Source organism: Solanum lycopersicum, chromosome 4 (assembly GCF_036512215.1).
Source record: "Solanum lycopersicum chromosome 4, SLM_r2.1".
NCBI lineage: Eukaryota > Viridiplantae > Streptophyta > Magnoliopsida > Solanales > Solanaceae > Solanum > Solanum lycopersicum.
In genome coordinates, this window is record NC_090803.1 from 48,217,926 (window position 1) to 48,241,012 (window position 23,087).

Consider the following 23,087-nt stretch of genomic DNA (forward strand, 5'->3'; position numbering starts at 1 on the left):
AACCAACTAATTTTAGTTATTTCAATATCCCCTCAAGCTAGAGACTGAAAAGTATCAAAAATTCAAAACTTAGATATAGTAAGAATTTGTTTTATGTCACTCCCAATCATTTCGTTAACAGGTTTGCAAGATAAAACTTAGTAGACACATGAACTGGGTGTATAAGGCCTTCCTTAAGTTTTTCTCTAACTAAATAACAGTCGATCTCAATATGCTCCGTATGTTCATTAAATATAAAATTTATAGTAATCTACACAACTACTTTTCTATTATGGTAAAATTTTGTAAGAGGTATTACTTCCACAGACAAGTCCTTTGCAATCAAACCATGACTTCAATTACTATAACCATGCTGCAATATTGTGCTTCTGTTGAGTTGTCGCTTATTGTTTGCTACTTCTTGAACTTCTAGGAAATAAGTGAAGCCCCTGACTACAAAATAAAACCCATGAAAAACCTTAGCTTCTTGTATGTATTAGGACAAGATGTATAATATGATTAACAATTGTAATACCTTAGAAAGCTAATAGACTGAATAACAAAAATATTGGTTGAACCATGAAGGGGTTTACAGATCGTGAAAGGAACCACGGCTCATCGACCTCTTGTGGTTCACAACCATTCAGTATGATGATCCCCAAAATCTTTCAATGGTCGTGGATCCCACACGAGTCGTGGAATGGCTCGTAGAAGCGAGGCAGAGCCAGTAGGGCTCAAGTGTTGGAAAACAGGCCCCTCCACGGGCGTGGTCCCAATGACGAGGTGTGGATGGGTCCATTGCACTGACATAGTAGATCCTTTGTAACACCTCGTATCATAAAACAAACCACATATAAGCTTTTCAAAAATTGCATATGTAACCTACGGTCACCATCCACGTACCGTAGTTTGATCTACGCCCCATGTTGTATGTCCGCAGTTCACCACTGCAACATATCCCCAAACCTAACATGAACATCGACTAAGTCTCGACCCATAGAACAGACCTACGACCCATAGACCAGACCACGGTCCGTGGTCTTTGTCAGTATATTGAGGCCCCTTTTACCTAGTCTCTGACACAAACCATGATTGACCAGTACGGTTCGTAGACAAACATATGGACTGTAGGTCTGACCGTGTATGAAGGTTAACAGTTAGTTAGGGGGAAATTGTTGATTGGGTAAACTTCAAATGGTCATAACTCTTATCACAAAATAAATTAGGTGTCCCATAACGTATTATATGATAGATGATTGAATCATCTTTCTAACACTATCGATTTTGTTAATATCCGACCTCCGAGTATGCTCATTTTAGTAAATCCCTATCGAGCAAACTTGACTTACTACCTCAACCTACGTACCGTAGGTTAAACTACAGCCCGTAGGTCAAATCCCCCGATCACTCTGACAATAGTTGATTCAGGGTTTTTTTTGGTCTTTTCTATTTCGTTGGACCCCTAAGATACATCATTTAGACATTAAATTGTGAGTTTTTATTCTATATAAACCTTGAAACATAACTAGAACTTACCTAAGTCAAATCATTGATCAAAACATAGAAAATTAGAAGCAAGACAGGAGAAAAAGGTCAAGAACCCTAGTTCAAGAACACAACAAGGTTCCATAAGTTTCAGCCTCGAAATCAAAGGATTTCTATGTTGAATTTATTACCAGGTATGTGAGATTTCACTAGTGGGTTCTTTCGCCCATTAGGTCCCTAGAATTTAATCAGTTTCTTGATTCCTTCTTTATGGATAGACCCAGGGTTAGAAATTAGATTAAGATGAATTACTTAGCTTTATATTTCAAATCAGATTATAATCTTATTACTCAGTATACCACATAAATTTTTAGAGCCCTAGCTTTGTATTTCTTTAGCTCTTGAATTATACGTGCTAGGCCAGATATGTCAGTTATTCAGTTATACACGCCTCAATCATTAATGCATCATAACCATATTAATTGATCCATTCTCAGTTTTCATGTTCAGCTTTGAGCTATCCAGTATTACAGAAACTCAGTCATAATGTGTTAACAACTTAATTCATTGGGAGTAATATAATATCGAGTTGGAATATGGTTCAGCATTCCTGAGTAGTCCTAAAACTACTACCCAATTAGGTGGTAATTCCCCTATGTGGGAACCAGTTTAGTGATCATGCCAACATGCCTCAATACCTATAGCAAGATATATTCGATCCTCTCGATCGAGCATAAACATCAGACTCTACATTTAGCTCATGTGATTTTATTATTAGTTATTAGTATCTCTCATAGTTTAGTCAGACTCTACCGCATTGGCCATATTCATAGTTCCATCAGACTCTATTTTATTGACCATGTTTACATTTCAGTTAGTTTTTAGTCTCCACATGTTATAAATTTGGTCATTGCATCAAGTTATCTCAACATTCAGTATATCATGCTAAGAATGTTATACTTGATTTTGTGCTTGTTCAGTTATGTATTATTTCAGATTTATTTTATCCTTCATGTTGAGTACCTTACAAGTACTAACACATATGTTCTCTACATCTTCTCTTGATGTAGATTTAGGTCCACAACATCGAGATCATTCTTAGATCAATTCCCGATCTCCAGTTTAGAAGAAACAATGGCGAGTCCTCATTCTCCGAGAAAAATACTCATGAGTTTCTCTTCGTATTTTTCGTCCTTTAGTTTCAGTTTTGCTAGACTTAGCTGGGGCCTATCCCAACATTTCTAGTCAGTTAGAGGCTAGTTTTAGATGTAATTAGATTCAGCTTAGTATTGAGTTAATATCTAGTATCCTAATGATCATGCCAGCAGGGTTAGGTTGGGATCACTTGTGGTCCTAGGTCTCGTGTCCGCATCTGGGGGTAGCTTGGTGCATGACAAACTTGGTATAAGAGTACTAGGTTTAACTGTCCTAGGATATCTGAAAAGCTAGAGTAAGTATAGTCCCTTTCATGGTTGTGAAGTGCACCACATCTAATGAGAAGGAGTCTACAAAGTGTTTCAGCAAAAATTTTCATTTTCTTGTTAGTGTTATCGTGCATAAGGTATGATCTAATTCACTTCTAACTCGACGTTCTAAGTTTCAGTGATCATGCCTCATCGTAGAGATAATGTCAGAAATGTGGATGCTAGGAATGTTAACGTAGCTTATCTAGTCCAAGATTTGGAAATTTCGGATACAAATTTTTGGAATGCCAATTCAGATGTTAGCTCGGAGAATGACCAACCAGAACAATCAAAAGGTTTTTGGTTCCTACTAATTGAAATGATGGATCAATGGCAACTAGACTTTGAGATTTTGTTATGATCAATCCACCTGAACTTTAGGGTCACAAATTGTTAAGGAGCCACAAAACTTCATTGATGAGGTTACAAAAATCATTGGAGTGAAAGAAGTGACTAGTAAAGGTAGAATATCAACAACACCAACATGTCACCCGAGTTAGAAGGGTAACTCATCTAGTATAGGTGGCCTTAATATTTATACATTGTTAGATCCAGGGGCTACTCTCTCTTTTGTAGCTTCTTTTGTAGCAGTCAAGCTTAATATCAGTCCAAAAACTCTCTCAAAATCTTTCTCAGTCTCTACTCTAGTCGTTGATTCAGTTAAAGCTAGACGGGTATATAAAAATTACCCTGTCACAGTCTCTCAGAAAGTTACCTCAGCAGATCTTGCAGAGTTAGAAATGGTAGACTTGATGTCATTCTAGGCATGGATTAGTTACATTCTTGTTATGCCTCAGTTGATTGTAGAACTAGGATTGTTCGTTTTCAGTTTTCAAAAGAAACAATCTTAAGAATAGAAGGGTAGTAGTTTAGCGCCTATGGGTTGATTCATTTCTTACCTTAAGGCCATTAAGATGATCTCTAAGGGTTATCTCTACTATCTAGTTGGAGTTATGGATTCTAGCTCTGAAACCCCAACTCTTGAGTCAGTTGCAGTATTCAATGAAATTCAAAAGTGTTTATAGAAGATCTTTCCAGAGTCCCGTCGAAAGGGAAATCATTTTTGGAATTAATATCCTTCCAGATATCCAACCTATTTCTATTCCTCCTTATAGAATGACTCTAGCTGAGCTTAAGAAATTGAAATCATTTAAAAGATCTTCTAGATAAGGGTTTCATCAGACCTAGTATTTCTCCATGGGGTGCACCAGTGTTGTTCATAAAGAAGAAAGATGATTCTCTTAGAATGTGCATTGACTATAGATTGGTGAACAAGGTCATAAAAAAGAATAAGTACCCCATCCCTAGGATTGATGACTTGTTTGAACAACTTCAGAGTGCTAGTCGTTTTTCAAAGATAGACCTCAGATCCGATTACCATCAGCTCAGATTCAGAGATAATGATAGTCTGAAGATAGCCTTCAGAACTCGGTATGGTCATTATGAATTTGTAGTTATGTCATTTGGACTAATCAATGATATTGCAGCTTTCGTGGATTTGATTAACAAAGTTATTAAGCAATACTTGGACTTGTTCATTATCGTCTTTATTAATTATATCCTTATTTACTCTAAGAATGAGGAAGACTATGTGAGTCATTTGAGAGTTGTTCTGCAAACTCTCATAGATCGCCAGTTATTTGAAAATTTTAACAAGTAAAGTTTTGATTACTATCAGTTTCTTTCCTTGGGCACATTATGCCTAGTGAAGGAATTTGAGTAGAATCTCAGAAGATAAAAGCAGTAAAACAATGACCTAGACCTACCTCTAATTTTCTTGGGTGTAGCGAGTTACTACAGAAAGTTTGTGCAAGGATTTTCATCCATAACCTCACCATTGACTAGGTTGACTCAGAAGATGGTCCAATTTCAATGTTCACATGATTTTGAGAAAAGCTTTGCGAAATTTAAAACTCGATTGACTACAAATCCTGTCTTGACTCTACTAGAGGGTTCGGTAGTTATGTGTGTTGATGCAGCGAAATAAGGTTATACAACTTAAGTTGCATAAGAAAAACTATCTAACTCATAATCTCGAGCTTACAACAGTGGTGTTTTCACTCAATATCTAGAGACACTACTTGTATGGTGTTCACGTATATGTGTTCACTGGCCATAAGATCCTTCAATATGTATTCACCCAAAAAGAGTTTAATCTTCTCCAGAGGAGATGACTTGAGTTCCTTAAAGATTATGATATGAGTGTGCATTACCATCCTGGTAAAGCGAATGTAGTAGCAGATGCTCTTAACATATACTATATATGGGTAGTGTAGGCAATGTTGAGGAAGAAAGGAAGAAACTAGTGAAGGATGTTCATAGGCTTGCTCGCTTGAGAGTTTTCCTTATGAGCATATCAAATAGTAATGTAACAGTTCAGAATGGGGAAGAATCTTCATTAGTAAAAGAGGTTAAGGAAAAGCAAGAAAGTGATCCAATCTTACTTGAACTTAAGTGTGCAGTCCATAATCATTCAGTGGAGGTTTTCTCCCAAGGGGGAGATGATGTACTTAGCTACTAGGGTAGACTATGTGTTCTTCATGTGGGTGAGTTGAGACAACATATTCTTGAAGAATCCCACAACTCCAGATATTCTATTCATCCAGGTACCACTAAGATGTACCACGCTTTGCGAGAAGTCTTTTGGTGGAATGACATTAAGAGGGATATAACAAATTTTGTGAGTAAGTTCCCCAAGTGCCAGCAAGTGAAGGTAAAACATCAGAAACTAGGGGGTATGACTCAAGAGATCGATATTCCTACTTGGAAGTGTAAAGTTATCAATATAGATTTCATTACAGGGTTACTTCGTACTCGCATAAAACATGACTCCATTTGGTAATAGTTGATAGGATGACTAAGTCTTCTCGCTTTTTGGCGGTCGAGACTACATATTTAGCAGAGGACTATTCCAAGCTTTAAATTGATGAGATAGTCAGGTTGCATGGGGTTACTTTGTCTATCATCTGAGATAGAAGTATTCAATTTACCTCTCATTTCTGGAAGTCATTTCAGAAAGGTCATGGTACTCGGGTTAATCATAGCACATCATTTTATGTACAGACGGATGTACATGCAGAGCGTACCATTCAGACCCTAGAGAATATTTTTAGAGCTTTTGTGATCGATTTCAAGGGTAGTTGGGATGATGACTTTCTTCTTATTGAGTTCTCCTACAATAATAACTACCATTCCAGCATTCAGATGGCCCCTTATAAGGCACTATATGGCGTAGATATAGATATCCTATTGGTTGGTTTGAAGTAGGTGAAATAACTTTTATAGGATCAGATTAAGTCTATTATTCTATGGCTAATGTACAACTGATTAGATATAGACTTAAGAGAACCCAAAGTCGTCAAAAGTCTTATGCAAATGTAAGAAAGAGGGAACAAGAATTCCAAGTTGATGATTGAGTTTTCTTGAAAGTGTCACCTATGAGGGGAGTGATGACATTTGGAAAGAAAGGGAAGTTCAGTCCTAGATATGTAGGACCTTACAAGATCTTGAAAAGGGTTGGCAAAGTGGCATATGACTTAGAATTGCTAGCAAAACTAGCAGTAGTGCATCTGATCTTCCATATCTCTCTTTTGAAAAAGTGTGTGGGTGATCCAGCCTCCGTAGTGCCAGTAGAGAGTGTGTCTGTGAAGGATACTATTTATTATGAGGAGGAACCTATTGACAATCTTGATTGTCAAGTTAGAAGTCAGAGAAATAAAGAAGTCTCTTCAGTCAAGATTTTGTGGAGGAGTCAGTCCATATAGGGAGCTACTTCATAAGCGGAAGTAGCCATGAATGACAAGTATCCTCACCTCTTTCTTTCCAATTCCACTCTAACTTGAGGTAATAGTTCCTCTTTAGTTTCTCAGTCATTCATTCACAAATTCAGTCTTAGTATCATGTTCCTTCAGTTTGTACATGCATTTTTAGCGTATTTGCATGTCCTTGGAACTCAGTCCAATCAGAATTTCAATTCTCAATGTTTAGTGGTAGGGATTGTAGCCCTCTCCCTTTATTTCAGGTAGTTTAGTCTTTATTCAAGAATGGATATTTTCAAGGGGGTGATAATGTTATACTCTATATCCAAAAATAGACAAGATATCAACTTTTCAGAAATTACAAGTGTAACCTACGATCACAATCCATGGACCACAATCTTATCTATTGCCTGTGTTGTAGGTCTGTAGTTCAAAACTGCAACCCCTCCCCAAATCCAGCTCAGAAAACCACCTGAGTCTCGACCCACAGAACCGACCTACACCCCATAGAGCATACCAAGGTCTGTGGTCTGTGTATGTAGATCGAGGCTTCTTTTACCCAAACTCTGATATGAACCACGATCGACTAGTACGGTCCGTACAAGAAACTATAGACCATAGGTATGATCATGGGTGAAGGTTCACAATTAGTTAGAGGGAAATTTCTAATTAGGTCAACTTCAAATAATCATAACTCTTATCACAAAATAAATTAAGTGTCCCATGACCTATGATATGATATATAATTGAATCCTATTTCCAACACCATCGATTTTGCTAAAATTTGACCTCCAAGTAAGAAGTTACGCTCATTTTAGTGAAGCCATGTCGAGCAGACTTGACTTACTACCCTAACCTACGGACATTAGGTTCAACTACAGCTCATAGATCCAATCTTTCAATCACTCTGACAACAGTTAATTCAGAAGTCTTTTGGTCTTTTCCTATTTTGTTAGACCTATAAAATACGTCGTTTAGACCCTAAATCACAAGATTTTATTTAGTTTAAGCCAACAAACATAAGTAGAACTTACAAAAGTCAAATCATTAATCAAAATTTAGAAAATTAGAAGCAAGAGATGAGAAAAAGGTCAATAACCCTAGTTGAAGAATGCAACAAGGTTCCATTAGTTTCATCCTCGAAATCGAAAGATTTTTCCATGGAATTCATCACCAGGTACGTGAAATTTCACTAGTGGTTTCCTTTTGTCCATTAGGTCCCTAGAATATAGTCATTTGTTGATTCCCTTATTATCAATAGACCTAGGGTACTAGAAATTCAGCAGATTAAGATGAATTAGTTAGCTTTATATTCCAAATCAGATTATTATGTTATTACTTAAATTATCACATGAATTTCAGAACCCTAAATTTTTATATCTTTAGTTTTTGAATTACACATACTAGGCTATACATATTAGTTATTCAGTTATACATGCCTCAGTCATTAATGTATCATTACCAGATTAATTATTGCATTCTCAGTTTACACTATCCAGTATTACAAAAACTCAGTCATAATATATAACAAATTAATTCAATGTTACCGAGTTGAACTATGGTTCAGCGTACCCGAATAGTCCCAGAAATATTAGCCAAGTAGGTTGTAAATCCCCTCTATAGGCACTAGTTCAGTGATCACGCCAGCATACCTCTATACCTCTGGTAGGGTATATATCGGACTTCACATTTAGCTCATGTGGTTTTATTATCGTTATTAGTAGCTCCCACAGTTCAGCCAGACTCTATTGCATTAACGAGATTCATAGTTCAGTCAGACTCTATTGCATTGACCATATTTACAGTTTAGTCAATTTTCAGCGTCAACATGTTATAAATTTTATAATTGCATCTAGTAGCTCAGTATTCAGTATATCATGCTCAAAATATTATCCATGATTTTGATTTTGTTCAATTATGTATTATTTCATCTTTTTGTTATCCCTCATGCTCAGTATTGTTCAAGTACTGACGTATATGTGCGCTACATATTTTCGTAATATAGGTTCTGGTTCTCAGCATCCAGATCACGCTTAGACCGATTCCCCATCTCCAGTTCAGCAGAATCAGCGGTGTGTCCTCATTCTCTGAGGACAATAGTCATGAGTTTCCTTCCGTATTTTTAGTCGTTTAGTTTCAATTTTGTTAGACTTAATTGGGGCATGTCCTAACATTTTTAGTAAGTTAGAAGATATTTTCAGACATAGTTAGATTAAACTTATTATTGAGTTAGTATCTTCTTTGTGTTAAACTCATCAATATTTCATTTATCTCAGTTATAGTATATGGACATTCTTCATCCTTTAATTTTATTTATGATTCAACTTCTAAAACGGTTTATTATCTTTAGTATCCTCATGATCATACCAACATGATTAGCTTGGGATCACTTATGGTCATAGGTCTTGTGTCCGAGTCTCGGGGTAGCTCGAGGCGTGACACCACTTTACTTATCCATTGTTAGTATGTTCATGAAATGCCAGATTTATGGTTAGCTTGGGGAAACTAATGATCGTAGGCATGTGTTACATCAACAAGGTAGCCTTGGGGCATGATAAACTTGGCATTAGAGCATTATGTTCAAGAGTCTTAGGATGTCGTAAAGTCACACTAAGTAAAATCTCTTTCATGAGTGTGAAGTGTGTCATACCTATGAAAAAGAGGCTACAAAGAGTTCTAAGAAAAATATCCATTCTTTTATTTCTAACTCGTGCTATAGAGTGTGAACTCTACTAACCTAATTCTAACTCATACTCTTTGCGTTTTGAGAAAATTCGTGTTTTGAGAAAATTCCTCCTAGAAAAGTTAACACAAGGAATCACCCCGCTTCTCCAACAAATCCATCAAATGAGAAAGTCACGCATATTGAGTTCAGTGCTATTTTCCAAGTGGTTGCTTAGTCTAGGACCACTCAAGTAAATCACCAAGATGTGACCCCAACTCAGCCGTATACTAATAGTGATACAACAAGAATTGAGGAATTTAATCAGATTTACTCTCCAAAGTTTTGTGGGTCTAAGTAAGAGTAAGTTCCACAAGAGTTTTTCAATGACATCTAGAAGGTAACATGCATCATGATTGTCACTCCAGTCAAGAGTGTGATTTGGTCGCCTATCAATTAAAGTGAGTGGCCTCCACTTAAACCTAGCAGTAGAAGGAATCTCATGGTACTAATGCAGGTCCGGTAAGTTGGAAAATTTTCAACACTGCTTTTCTGAATAAGTTCTTTTTGAGAGAGTTAAAGGAGGCTAGTATTCATGAATTTATGAACTTGAGGTAGGGTTTGATGTCAGTCCGTAAACTCTCTCAGAACCCTTATCAGTTTCTACTCCAATTAGTGACCTAGTTATAACTAGAAAGGTATACAAAAAATTGCCCTATCACAGTCTCTCCGAAAATCCATATAGCATACCTTGTACAGTTAGAAATAGTAGACTTTTTTATCTTTCTAAGCATGAATTGGTTACATTCCAGTTATGCCTTAGTCAGTTGTAGAACTAGCATAGTTTAGTTTTAGTTTCCAAACAAATTAGTCTTAGAGTGGAAGGGTAGCATCTCAGTGCCTATGGATCGATTCATCTCTTACATTAAGGTAGAAAAATAAATTCCAAAGGGTATATCTATAATTTTGTTTGGGTTTAGTATTCAAACTCTGATACCCCAACCCTTGAGTCAGTCTAAGTAGTAAATGAGTTTCCAGAAGTGTTTCCAAAAAATCTTCTCGGAGTTCCTCCCAAATAGGAAATTAACTTCGGAATAGATCTCCTTCCAGATACCACACCATTTAAATTTCTCCTTACAGAATCTATCTAAATAAGCTTAAAGAAATTGAAAGAACAGTTGAAAGAATTCTTAGATAAGGGATTCAACAGATCCAATTTATTTTCATGAGGCAGTGTTATTCGTGAAAAAGAAATATGGTTCTCTCTTGATGTGCATTAACTATCGTTAGTTGAAAAATGTCACAATCAAAAATAAGTATCACATCCCCAAGATTGATGACTTGTTCGACCAACTTCAGGATACTAGTTGCTTTTCTAAGATAGACCTTAGATCTGTCTATCAACAACTCAAAGTCAGAGATAGTGACATCCCAAAAAAAACCTTTAGGACTCGGTATGGTCACTATGAATTTGTAGTTATGACGTTTAGACTACCAAATGCTCTTGTACATTTCATGGACTTTTATGAAAAGGGTGTTCAAACAGTATATGGAGTTGTTTGTTATCGTCAATATTGATGATATCCTTATTTATTCTTGGAGTGTGGAACAACATGCGATTGAGAGTTGTTTCACAAACTCTCAAAGATCTCCAGTTATTCGTTAATTTCAGTAAATGTGAGTTCTGGTTACAGGTAGTATATTTCCTTGGTCATGTGGTATCCAGCAAAGAGATCCGAGTGAATTCTCAACAAATTGACGCAGTTCCTAATGTACCGTGCTTTTACATTACTTTCAATGTTTTTTCCTTAATTTTAGTGTGTGTCTAAGACCTTTTTGTATTGGTTTTAATGTAGTTTTATTTTTGTTTGCAGGAAATCTGTCCAAAATGAGAACGTGGGAGAATTATGCTGAAAATTGCAAAAGTGACGACCTACGGAGCCATCGATGGTCTGTCGTGACCTCAACAATCCGTAGGTGGCCACCATCATATGAAAAAAAAGGTTGTTAAAGGAATTTGGGGAATTCTGACTAAGCGTGGTGCTACGGAGGCTCTCGAAGGACCGTCATAGCCACATCCTGCTTATCTGTCAGTGTTAACAGAAAGTAGCCCCAGTACCCATCTTCAAAAGATAATAAGTATGGAAGAGCAGAAGCCATCGACGGACCGTCATGCATGCAACGGACCATCATCCATATCCGTCGATGGTAATAGAAAATTGGTAAAGAAAGCAACATAAAAAGATATTAAGTATGGAACGACGGAGGACCTCAACGGTCTGTCGTGACCTCGATGGTCCGTTGCTCCAGTCGTCGACTCAGACGCATTTTTGAGCAGATTTTCCTTAAATATATTTCCCTCTTTTGTTAGGACTCTATTATTATAAATACTTGTAAAAACCTAGTTTTTGGGGTTAGACTCTTAGATATTTTCTAGTTTATTGTTCTAGGTGTTGAATTTTGGGATTTTGTGAAAATTACTTTAATTTTCGGAATCGTTTGTTGCAAGTTTTTGATCAATTCAAGTCATCTTCTAGATTTTCTTCAATCTCATCAAAGTAAGTGCATGAATTCGTATCTAATTAATATGAATTGTGTGATTATTAACATGGGTAATAAAACTCCATTACTAGGGTTATAGGAGCCATGGGTAAATAACAAGGTCAAACTTAGCTAAAATATTCTCGAATAGTGTCTTTCATTTATTGATAATTCTTTCATTTAGAAGTCTTTTGAACGAGTGCATGCGTTAGAACCTGCCTTATTGCTACTTGCTGGACCAAGGAGGTAGATAATAAGAAAAGAATTATCAACTTAGATTTAGTATATACTATCTAATAGGTTAGTGTCGGTTGGTGCGAAGTAAAACTAAGCCAAACACCGATTATGATGCTTAATATGAGGTAAATGTAAGGCTTAGTAAAGCATACACACGTAACCGGACCAAGATTCGGAGTGAAATTTCCTAGTTGTCGGACCAAGGAACTAGGGATACATAACTTACTACTTTGCATGTAAGATACTAGGAAAGGATTGTTATTGCTAGAATTACAGCTTTATGAACCTATGGGGAACACTTTAGCTCTAGTTACTCTCATTACTTTATAAAAGTCAAATCTTTGAACCTGTTACTTATTTACTTAGAAATAACTAATTACATTTATTGCTTAAAACCCCTCTTTTTGTTACTAGTTTCTTGGAAAGGACTTGACTTTATAGAAGTAATAATAGGTTAACGTTAAGTCTAAATCAATTTTCTCGTGGGGTCGACCCCAACCTCATAGTTGGGTTCTTTACTTGTGTTTGGCCAGTTATTATTAAAGGATTTTCATCCATGCATTCCCTGTTGACCAAGTTGATTTAGAGGAAAGTCAAATTTCAGTGATCAAATGAGTGGAATTTCTCAGTAATAAAGACTAGGTTGACTACATCTAATGTCTTGACTCTACCAGATGGTTTAGACGGTTATGTGATTTATTGTGATTCATCTAGGATCGGCCTAGGTTGTGTGTTTATTCAGCGAGGTAAGGTCATAACTTATTCTTCTAGACATCTTAGGGTCCATGAGAAGAACTACCTAATGCATGACCTCGAGTTTTCAGCCGTAGTATTTTTCCTAAAGATTTAGAGACACTAATTGGATGGTGTTCGTGTTGATGTGTTCACAGATTATAAGAGTCTCCAATATGTGTTCATCCAAAAAGAGTTGAATCTTTGTCAGATGAGATGGCTTGAATTTCTCAAAGACTATGACATGAATGTTTTTACCACCCTTGTAAGGCCAATGTATTAAATGATGTTCTTAGTAGACTATATACGGGTAGTACAGTACATGTTGATGAATAACAGAAAGAGTTAGCCAAAGATGTTCACATGCTTGCTCTCTTAGGAGTTTGCCTTACATTAGATGAGGGTGTGATGGTTCAGAATAGGACGGAATCTTCATTGATATGGGAAGTTAAGGAAAATTAGTATAGCTACCCGATATTACTTCAGTTGAAAGGTGAAGAAATTTGAGGTTTTATCCCAAGAGGAGATGGTTTACTTCATTACGAAGGTCATTTATCTGTTCCAAACGTGTGTGATTTGAGTAAACATATCCTTATAGAAGCCGATAATACCAGGTATTTTATTCATCCAGGTGCCACTAAGATATTGTGATCTACAAAAGTCTTTTAGTGGAACAACATGAAGATGGGACATAGCAGACTTTGTGTTTAAGTGTCCTAATTGTCACAGTTAAGGTAGAATATCAAAAACTATGAGGTATGATACAAGAGATTAACATTCCTACAAGGAAGTGGGAAGTGATAAACATGGACATAATTACGGGTTTACCTCGTATACACAAACAATATGACTCCAGTTGGGTGATAGTAGACAAAGTCACTAAGTTTGCTCACTTATGGACTATCAAGATTAAAGATTCAGCAGAGGACTACACTAAACTCTATGTCAGCGAGATAGTAAAGTTTTATGGGGGTTCCCTTGTCTATCATCTCAGATAGAGGTCCTTATCTTACCTTTCATTTCTGAAATAGTTTCAAAAAGGTCTTGGTACACGCGTAAATCTCAATACAATATTTCGGCGGCAAATGAATGGTCAGGCAAAACGTACCATTCAGACCTTAGAGAAAATGTTGAGAGCTTTTGTGATCAATTTCAAGGGTGTTTGGGACTATCATCTACTTTTCATAGAGTTCTCCTATAATAATAACTTTTATTCCAGTATTCAGATGGCCCCATATGAGGCACTATATGGGTATAGATGCAGATCCTAGTCGGTTGGTTAGTAAGTGAGGCAACCTTGATTAGGCCAAATTCGATTCATGAGTATATGAATAAGTTTAGCTCATTAGAGATATACTAAAGACAATTGAGAGTCGTCAGAAGTCCTATGCATATGTAGGGAGAAGGGACTTAGAGTTTGAAATTGATGATTGGTTTTCTTAAAAGTTTCACCCATGAAGGGGGTAATGAGATTTGACAAGAAATGAAAGCTCAATTCTAGATATGTAGGTCTGTACAAAATCCTGAAAAGGGTTAGTAATATGGCTTATGAATCAGAGTTGCCAGCAGAACTAGCCATGGTTCATCCGGTCTCTCACATTTCCTTGTTGAAAGAGTGTGTGGGTGACCCGACATCAATAGTACAATTACAGAGTGTGATTTTGAAGGACAGTCTCTCTTATGAATAAGTTCCAGTTGAAATTTTTGACCATTAAGTTTGTAGGTTGAGAAATAAGGTAGTCATCTTATTGAAGGTTTTGTGGAGGTTTTAGTCTGTACAGAGAGCTACTTGGGAAGCAGAAGCAACCATGAAGGAAAGTATCGTAGCCTATTTCCATATGATATTGTTTCAAGTTGAGGTAATAGTTCCTCTTTAGTCTCTCAATTTACTCTTGTGTAATTCAGTCTCAGTATCTTGTTCCCTCAGTTATTCTTGCATTTCACCATATTTGCATGTTTATGGAACTCAGTTAAGTTAGGTATCAATTTGTAGAACGTAGTGGTAGGTATTGCAGTTCTTTCTTTCCATACTCGGCGTGTTTAGACTTCATTCGAGGACAAATGTTTCCAAGGTAGAGTTATGTAACACCTCAAAACCCTAATAGACTGAACAATAGGAAATTGGGTGAACTACGAAATGGTTCATGGACCGTGAAGGGAATTGCGATCCGTCGACCTTCTTGTGGTTCACACCCAGCCAGTATGGTGGACCACAAAGCCCTTCATGAGCTTTCAAATGGCTCGTAGAAGTGAGGCAGAGCCACCACGACTCAAGTGTTGGACCACAGGCGGGCTGTCGATGGGTCAATCGTACTGACCCAATAGACGCCAACACACTGTGAGGAACCATGGTGGACTTCACACGGTTCGTGAAGTGAACCGTAGGCGAGTCCTACCAAACATGAAGGCAGGGCAAGGCCACGACTACTACTTTGTTGACATTCTGTGGTGCTACTGACGGTCCGTCTGTCCCCTCATGGTCGACCCTTGACAACTCTTAAATTGGGTTGTTTTGGTCTTTTTCCTATGAATTAGAAATTTAAACTACATTTTTTAACACCTAAAATATATATTTTTACTTAGTTTAATCCTAATATTATGGTCAGACATTACCCAAAACCCTCATTCACCAAAAGTTAGAAAGAAAAGAAAAGAAAGAGGCGCCAGTTTCATTCAAGAACAACTAACAGTGTTCTTCAGAGTTCAGCCCCCCAGTTTCATTCAAGAACAACTAACAATGTTCTTAAGAGTTCAGCCCCAAAATCCAAAGGATTCTCCGTAGATATCATCACCAGCTATGTAATATTTCAGTAGTGGGTTCCTTTCACCCATTAGGTCCCTAGAATTCAGTTAGTTATATTCTCATAAACTGTTAAGACTTAGGGACTCTAGATTTTCAAGAATTATTGTGATTATGGTTTCCTTGATCTAAATAACTTGTAGTATAGTTCCATGCATATTACTCATTACCCTAGTTTGTGTACATTCCCTTAGTTCATGAGTTACACTCGCTAGTTCAGTTAAACAAATAATCATGTTTTAGATTTTAAATGTCATATAATCAGTATATAATCGTTGCATTCTCAATTAGCATGTCAGTATTTTGAGTTATTCAGTATTTCAGTTAAATTTCACTTATATACATATTCAGTTGAGAGTAGACTTAGCGCCTAGTTGGACTAGGGTTTAGCGTACCCTTGTAGTCCCAAAACTACATGCCCTAGTAGGATCATAAGTCCCCTCTGTTGGATGTCAAATTTAATTATCACGATAATCATGACTTTATACCCCTGTTAAGTTATATTGGGTCCTCTCGATTGGGAGTATACATCAGATTCCATGTTTAGCTCACGTGGTTTATGTCAGTTTATAGTAGCTCCCACAGCCAGACTCTTAGTGACTTTGACCAGGTTTTCAACCTTCATATTGTTTGCAGTTGAGCATGTTATATTTGTGATTAGCTCTTTTGCACTTAGTTTAGTTCATTTCACTTATAGTCTAGTACATATCTATATTTTGTTTAAGATGCATTGTTCAACTTATATAATTATAAAGTCTATATTATTGCTTATTTTTTATACTTTATTCAGCTACATATTTATATCTTGTATGCGCACTACATTTCAAGAACTAAAATATACTCTGTGCTATAGCCTTTGATGATGTAGGTTCAGTTACTCAGCATCCAGATCATGCATAGATCGATTCTTGATCCACATTCAGCAGCTTCAGTGGTGAGTCCTCATATTTTGAGAACAATAGACATTCTTTCATTTTTAGTCTTTACTTTCAATTTTGTAAGAGTTAGCTAGGGCATGTCCTAGAAACTCAATTCAGTTAGAGGCTTTTCAGACATAGTAGTCGATTAAACTTGAGTTGTTAAGTGGTTATTTCAGTCATCACTAAACTCTTAGTATTTTTACATTTTAGATTCTTTAGGCTTTGTCCCAACATTAGACAATTATTAATTTAGCCTTCACTTAGTTCATTTTACTTAGTTATTGTCAGCATGATAAGCTAGATGCAGGTCCAGTTTGGGGTCACTCCTGATCCTAGTCCCATGTTATGTCATAGGGGTAAAGTGAGACTTCCTCTCATAAATATAGTAAATCCTAATGAACCTTTAACATATCTTGACCATTCAATATGCAACCATTCTATCTGATTACTTAGGATGTTGCATGAATTGGCTTTGTAACTAAACAACAAAACATATGTCTGACCTAGTCATTGTCAAGTAAGCAGTTTGCCTATAAGCTTTTGATGTCTGCATATGTTATTTTAACAAAGGAATTCATGAGTTCTTGTATATTTGTCATGTTCTCTTGAGGTAAACTTGACATTAGCTTCCAGTGGTGTGTGTACAACTTTAGCTCCTGTTAGTCCAACACTAGATATGAGTTTCAATGCATACTTCATCTGATTCATCAAAATTTCATATTGAGATCTCAAAACTTCAATCTATAGTAATACTTCAATTCATCTAGGTTTCTTTGACCTTGAACTGACTATGCAAATACTTTTTTATATCATCAATAAGTGTGTGATTGATTTTTTTTAAGAAGGATATCATCTACATAAATCAACGACGTCGCATTATCATTACCATAATATTAAGTGAATAAAGAATGATCATCTGAACTTTGCTTGTAGCCTACATCAAGCAAGACAATGTTAACTTAATGTATCTATGTCTTGATGCTTGCTTGAGTCCATACAATGTCTTCAAGAATTTGAACACTCTAGTCTCCTCCTTACTATGAAACCCTTGAGGTAAAAACATAATAAACTTTTTCATAATGATCTCCTGGTAAGAATGCATTGCTTTTATCCATCTAAAAAAGGGTTGAATCTTTAGAAGTTGTCATAGCTATAACTCTTCTGACTATCTCATCATTACCACTGGGAAAAAGTTTCATGGTATTACAATTCTTCTTTTTGTGTATGTCCTTTAGTTATCAATTGGGCCTTGTACTTGTCAATTTATCCATCAACCTCAAGTTTGAGTTTGTACATCCACTTTGACCCTATATGTTGCTTACCGGGTGGTAATAATACTAACTTCCATGTATGATTTCCTTCTAAGGCATTGATTTCTTTTTGTATAATATCAATTCACTGTTCATGTTGGGAAGCTTCTTCGAATTTCATTGGTTCCTAAATAGCTGAAAAGAAGCTCAAATTACCTTGACACTTATTAGATAGGTGAGAACAAATAGTTTTGAATAGGGTATGTGTAGTTTGTTGCAGTCTTGCCAACATAATCTTGTAGCCATATAGGAGGTTTGACATTTATTGGAGGCCTTTATTGACTATCCTAAGTTAAAGAAATGTGTTCTTTATCATGATCAACCTTGTTGATGTCTTCAGATAACTCTTCATCAAAACCTGCAAGGTCCATATCTCTTAAGACTATCGTTGCAGTAGTCTCAGAGGTAAATCAGATGGAACTATAACTTGTGTAGCCTCTTGCATGAATGTGTCAGGAATGTGAACATAATTTTTCTCTAGTGACTCCAAGTGGTGTGACAAGAAGTATATCTATAGCATCACAATTTTTTCTCCTCTTGCATGAATGTGTCAGGAATGTGAACATAATTTTCCTCTAATGACTCCAAGTGGTGTGACAAGTATATCTGTAGCATCATAATGTTTTTCCATCTTGAAAGGGAATTATTGTCTTTATAAATATTACTACATATTTACTGATAAATAAAAGTCTACTTTCATATTCTTACAACCTGAAATCCTTTTGATTTTCTTAGAATCCTATCATGACTGCCTTTCTAGCTCTATCTTGAAATTTGTCACCTCTAGGTAACTAACACACTAGTAAAGAAAAGACATGGTTACTTTTTGGTTGCTTTCTAAATAACATGTTACATGGTGATCTAAGATCCAACAACTGCTAATTTGAGAACCAATAATAAATACCTTTTTAATTTAGTCATTGATTTAATGTTTTCACAAATCAAAATGAATAGATCAACTCTAATCTACCTATATACACCCCTAATTATTGATACATTACATTCCTTTTCTTTTTCTTTTTATTTCTTTTTTTCTCTTCTATTTTCTTTTCTTCTTCCTTAAATGAATTTACACAAATAAATATACTGGGACTCTTCCTTTCGTTGTTTGCAATTATTCTTTGTCTCTAATTACTTTTTCATTTTTAAAATAGACAAAAAAGAAAAAGTGAAAAAGAAAAAATGGACAAGTAAATAATTAGAGACAGAGAAAATATCATTTAAATCAAGATAGGAGGACCCATAAATTTCTATTAATCTTCATTAGTTAAAGCTGAATAAAGTTCTAATCAACACTATTGATTAATCTAACTTGAAGCCTTCACATTATTATAAGCAAAAAAATTAAAACATACTACTAAAAAACATATTGAAGATACCAACTAAGAAATTCAAAAGTTTACAAGTCTTATCAATAATAATTAGCTGTTTGACATCTTAATTAGCGCCTACTTAATCAATGACATAATCATGATTACAAATTAATAATTGTTAAAGTTAAGGTAGGTGCGACTTTTGTGATATTAATTACTGAATAATTAAAGATGTTTGACTTAGGGATTAGTGGGAGGCTTGTACTCGTAATTTGTAGGACAATGTTTTTAAAAAGGTTTTTCAAATGAGTCATAGAATAGGATGTATCAAATGTATTTCGTGAGCAAATAAAAGAAGTAAGTCTATAAAACATATGCCTTACATTTTGGGTGTAAGTCACCTTAAAATTTGGGGTGTAAACCTCAAATTTAAAAGCGTAAATTTTAAACGTAAAACTGTAGGCTTTGAATATTAAATATGATTTTAATTGTTTTAAAAGTGTTTTGCTATAAATTATATTATTTTTATTGTTAATGTAATGGCATTTATAATTTATATTTTCTAAAAATATAACTTATTTGAAAGCTGATTTTACAAATTTTTTTCATCCTCACACATTTAGTGGAAACACTATTAAATAAATAACTAAATTTTAAAATTAATCAATAAAATTAATAATATTAATACACAACTAATAATTCATGTCAAATTTAAAATAGCCTTGAAAATAATTCTAACTTTTTCAATTCTGTATAATATTTTTCAGACTATACACTTAATTTCTAATAATATAGTTAAAAGTGTATTTAAAAAATATATCCCTTTTACGTGTTTTTTCTTCTTTCTTCGATTTGTAATTTCCTTCGCCCCAATTCTTTCATAAATGAAACTAATAATAATAATTTCAATATTCATCAAATGAACATTTGTTTGCGATTTCTTGCTATGTAATGTAATGATATTTCTTATATATATACATTTATAAAAAGAATTTCACATACACAAGTTTAGAGCAAAGGAAAAATTAGAATTTTAATTTTATAGGTTTTGAATTGTACAATAAAATTTCAAAAGCTAATAACTGAATTCTAAATTTAATATTAATTATACATATTTAATGATTTTACTACCACAAATATATTGTTGGGATAAAATTTAATAAATTTTGTTGAATACGTATGCAAGCTACTAACTATCCCTATTAAACTCATAATTTTAAGTAAATAGACTTCAAACCTAGCAACAATATACTTATTGAATTGGCTGTTCATACAATTATTAAATACAAAATATATATCAAGTTGTGACAAGTAAGCGTAGAATCTCTTAGAAGATACTATTCAACTGCTGTGCACAAGGAATCTGTATTTAATACCTACAATAATTATTATGTCCAACTTGTTTTTTTTCTATAAAAAGAAATATATTATTTTATTCCACTTGCTTGTAACATTAAAAAATTTGAAAAGAATTAATGAAAGCCAAATTATAATTGGGTATTTATCGAAATTCTACCAAAATCTTGAGGGGACCATAACGTTATGACTTTCTATGATGTTGCATGTTTTTCTTTTTTCTTGTTTGTCTTTTCCCTGCTTACGTGACTGATGTTTATAAAATTCTTTTTAATATATAATAAAAACAAAATTTATGTTATTTTTTTTCTAAAATATCACATAATAATAAATAGGAGGCGGAGAATAGTCCACGCTCATTCTTACACTGTCAATTATGAACACAAAAAAGAAAAAGTCCAACAATTTTAGAAAAAAAAATTTTAAAAATAAAATAAAATTCGCAGTAGGTAAAGGAAAAGGAGACTAAATGGAATTCTTACTAACAAAAATAAAAATTTAAAAAGCTAATCAACTCAACTATTAAAAAATTTGATCGAGCATTATTTGATATTGTCATATGGGGACAACAAAGTGACTTTATATTTAAATTTATTTAACATATTTTCTTTTTTTAGTTAATCAAAAAAGAATGATATATGTTTATATTAAATAATAATTTAATTTTAAAATACTTATTTATATTGATACAAAATCTATTATTTATATTAGACCACAAATTTATAAAATCTTTTTTTTTCTTTAACTTCACACCAAGTCAAACTAATTATCTCATATAAAATTGACAAAAAAAATGTTCATTTTATAAAAAAACAGACATCTAAGAAATGATGAAGGCAGAATGCAATATTAAAATGTCACAACTCAAATTAGGAGTGAGGATGAGTAGCACTCGATTCTGTTAACAGCGCTACCTTCGAATGAACCGTGAAATACGTAATTCAAATTGGTGGTGGCCTAGCGAATCCTTATCCACGGCGTCTCATATATACAAACAAATAGCTTCCTCATAAAATAATAACAGTGAAAATGAACAAAGCCACCAATCAAATGTCTATTTATATATCAGCATCGCCTGTTCAAATTTGGTCCAATTGTTAATTTTGACACCTCAATTTATTCAGTTATCAATTATAAATTAAACTTCAATTTGATACATGTGTGTCTTGTGGACATATCAATTGCAAGTGATATATCAAATTGAAAAATTAGTGTAATAAATGTGTGTGTTTTAAATGCATAATATATAAATAAGTTTTTTAATTTAATTTTAGATTATATTTTGTCGTTTTACTTTGAGTGTACATAAATAAATATTTAAACTTAAATAGAATTGAACAAAAATAGAGACATTCATCCTACGTGGCGTCCTATGTAGCATTGTGTGTCCTATGTGGTGTCCTACTTGTATTTTGCCACATAGGACGTGCGTGTCTACTTGTTCAGTTTTATACAAGTTTAAGTGTCTAGTTATGCATATCAAAAGTTGAGGGGTATAAATGACAACTGAAATAAAGTTAAAAAAACATATTTATGTATAATTGGCTGAAAAATATTTTTCACACGTTTTTGATTGTTTCTCTGCTTCCAATCTACTTCACATTAACAAGTGTGGGAGTCAATCCGAAAAATAAGCAAACCAATCTACTTCACATTAACAAGTGTGAGAGTCAATCCGAAAAATAATATTTGCTTGAAAGACACAAAAAAATTGCTATATGATTATTGGCTCTAAGGGTGGATCCTTGATCAAAGATGCAAATTTTGAAGCCCTTGTAACTATAACTACCTTAGTAGACATATCAATAAAAATGAACCATCCGCATGTAATCTTGTTAAAAAGTTACTTATACATGCTTCATATTCAAAATTAATAATTTTTGTGGAAGAATTTTTTAATGGGTTGGGCAGGTCAAAAAATTTTAATTAAGTCTGCAGATTCAATTGAAAAAAAAAGTATATTGTGTTGGAAATTAAGTTGAGACATGAAAATTTAACATCTTACGGTAAATATGAATTTTTTTAATATAAACGTCCTAAAAGTGAATAAAAATATAAATATGTTAAAAGGTGTTGGTGTTATTGTGCATTTTAATATTAGAAATTAAAATATTAAGCGTATAATATAATTACGTAGGCATAAAGGGGAAAAGGTAGCACAATAATTTTTTATAACTCGATGACATGTTCTCTTCGTTAATTAGATCTTGTAATTGTCCCACTAATTTTCAAATGAGTTTCCACATTCTTAACCCTACACCTATATTATATATATAAAGAATGTTTTCTTCCTTGTATTGAAAGTGAAAAAAGATGAGAAGTATTATACTGTGATTATATTTTGACATTAGCTAGTGTATTGAAGAGAAAGTTGAGACAAAAGAAAAACATTTTAAGTTTTCAACTAATTCATAATAATAATAAAAAGAGTAATTTGATATTGAAGAAAAATGTTCTTTTGGTAAAGCTAGGGACTTTTTGAGTCTTCACCTAATCTGGAATTATTTGGGTTATACAACATTGTTATATCC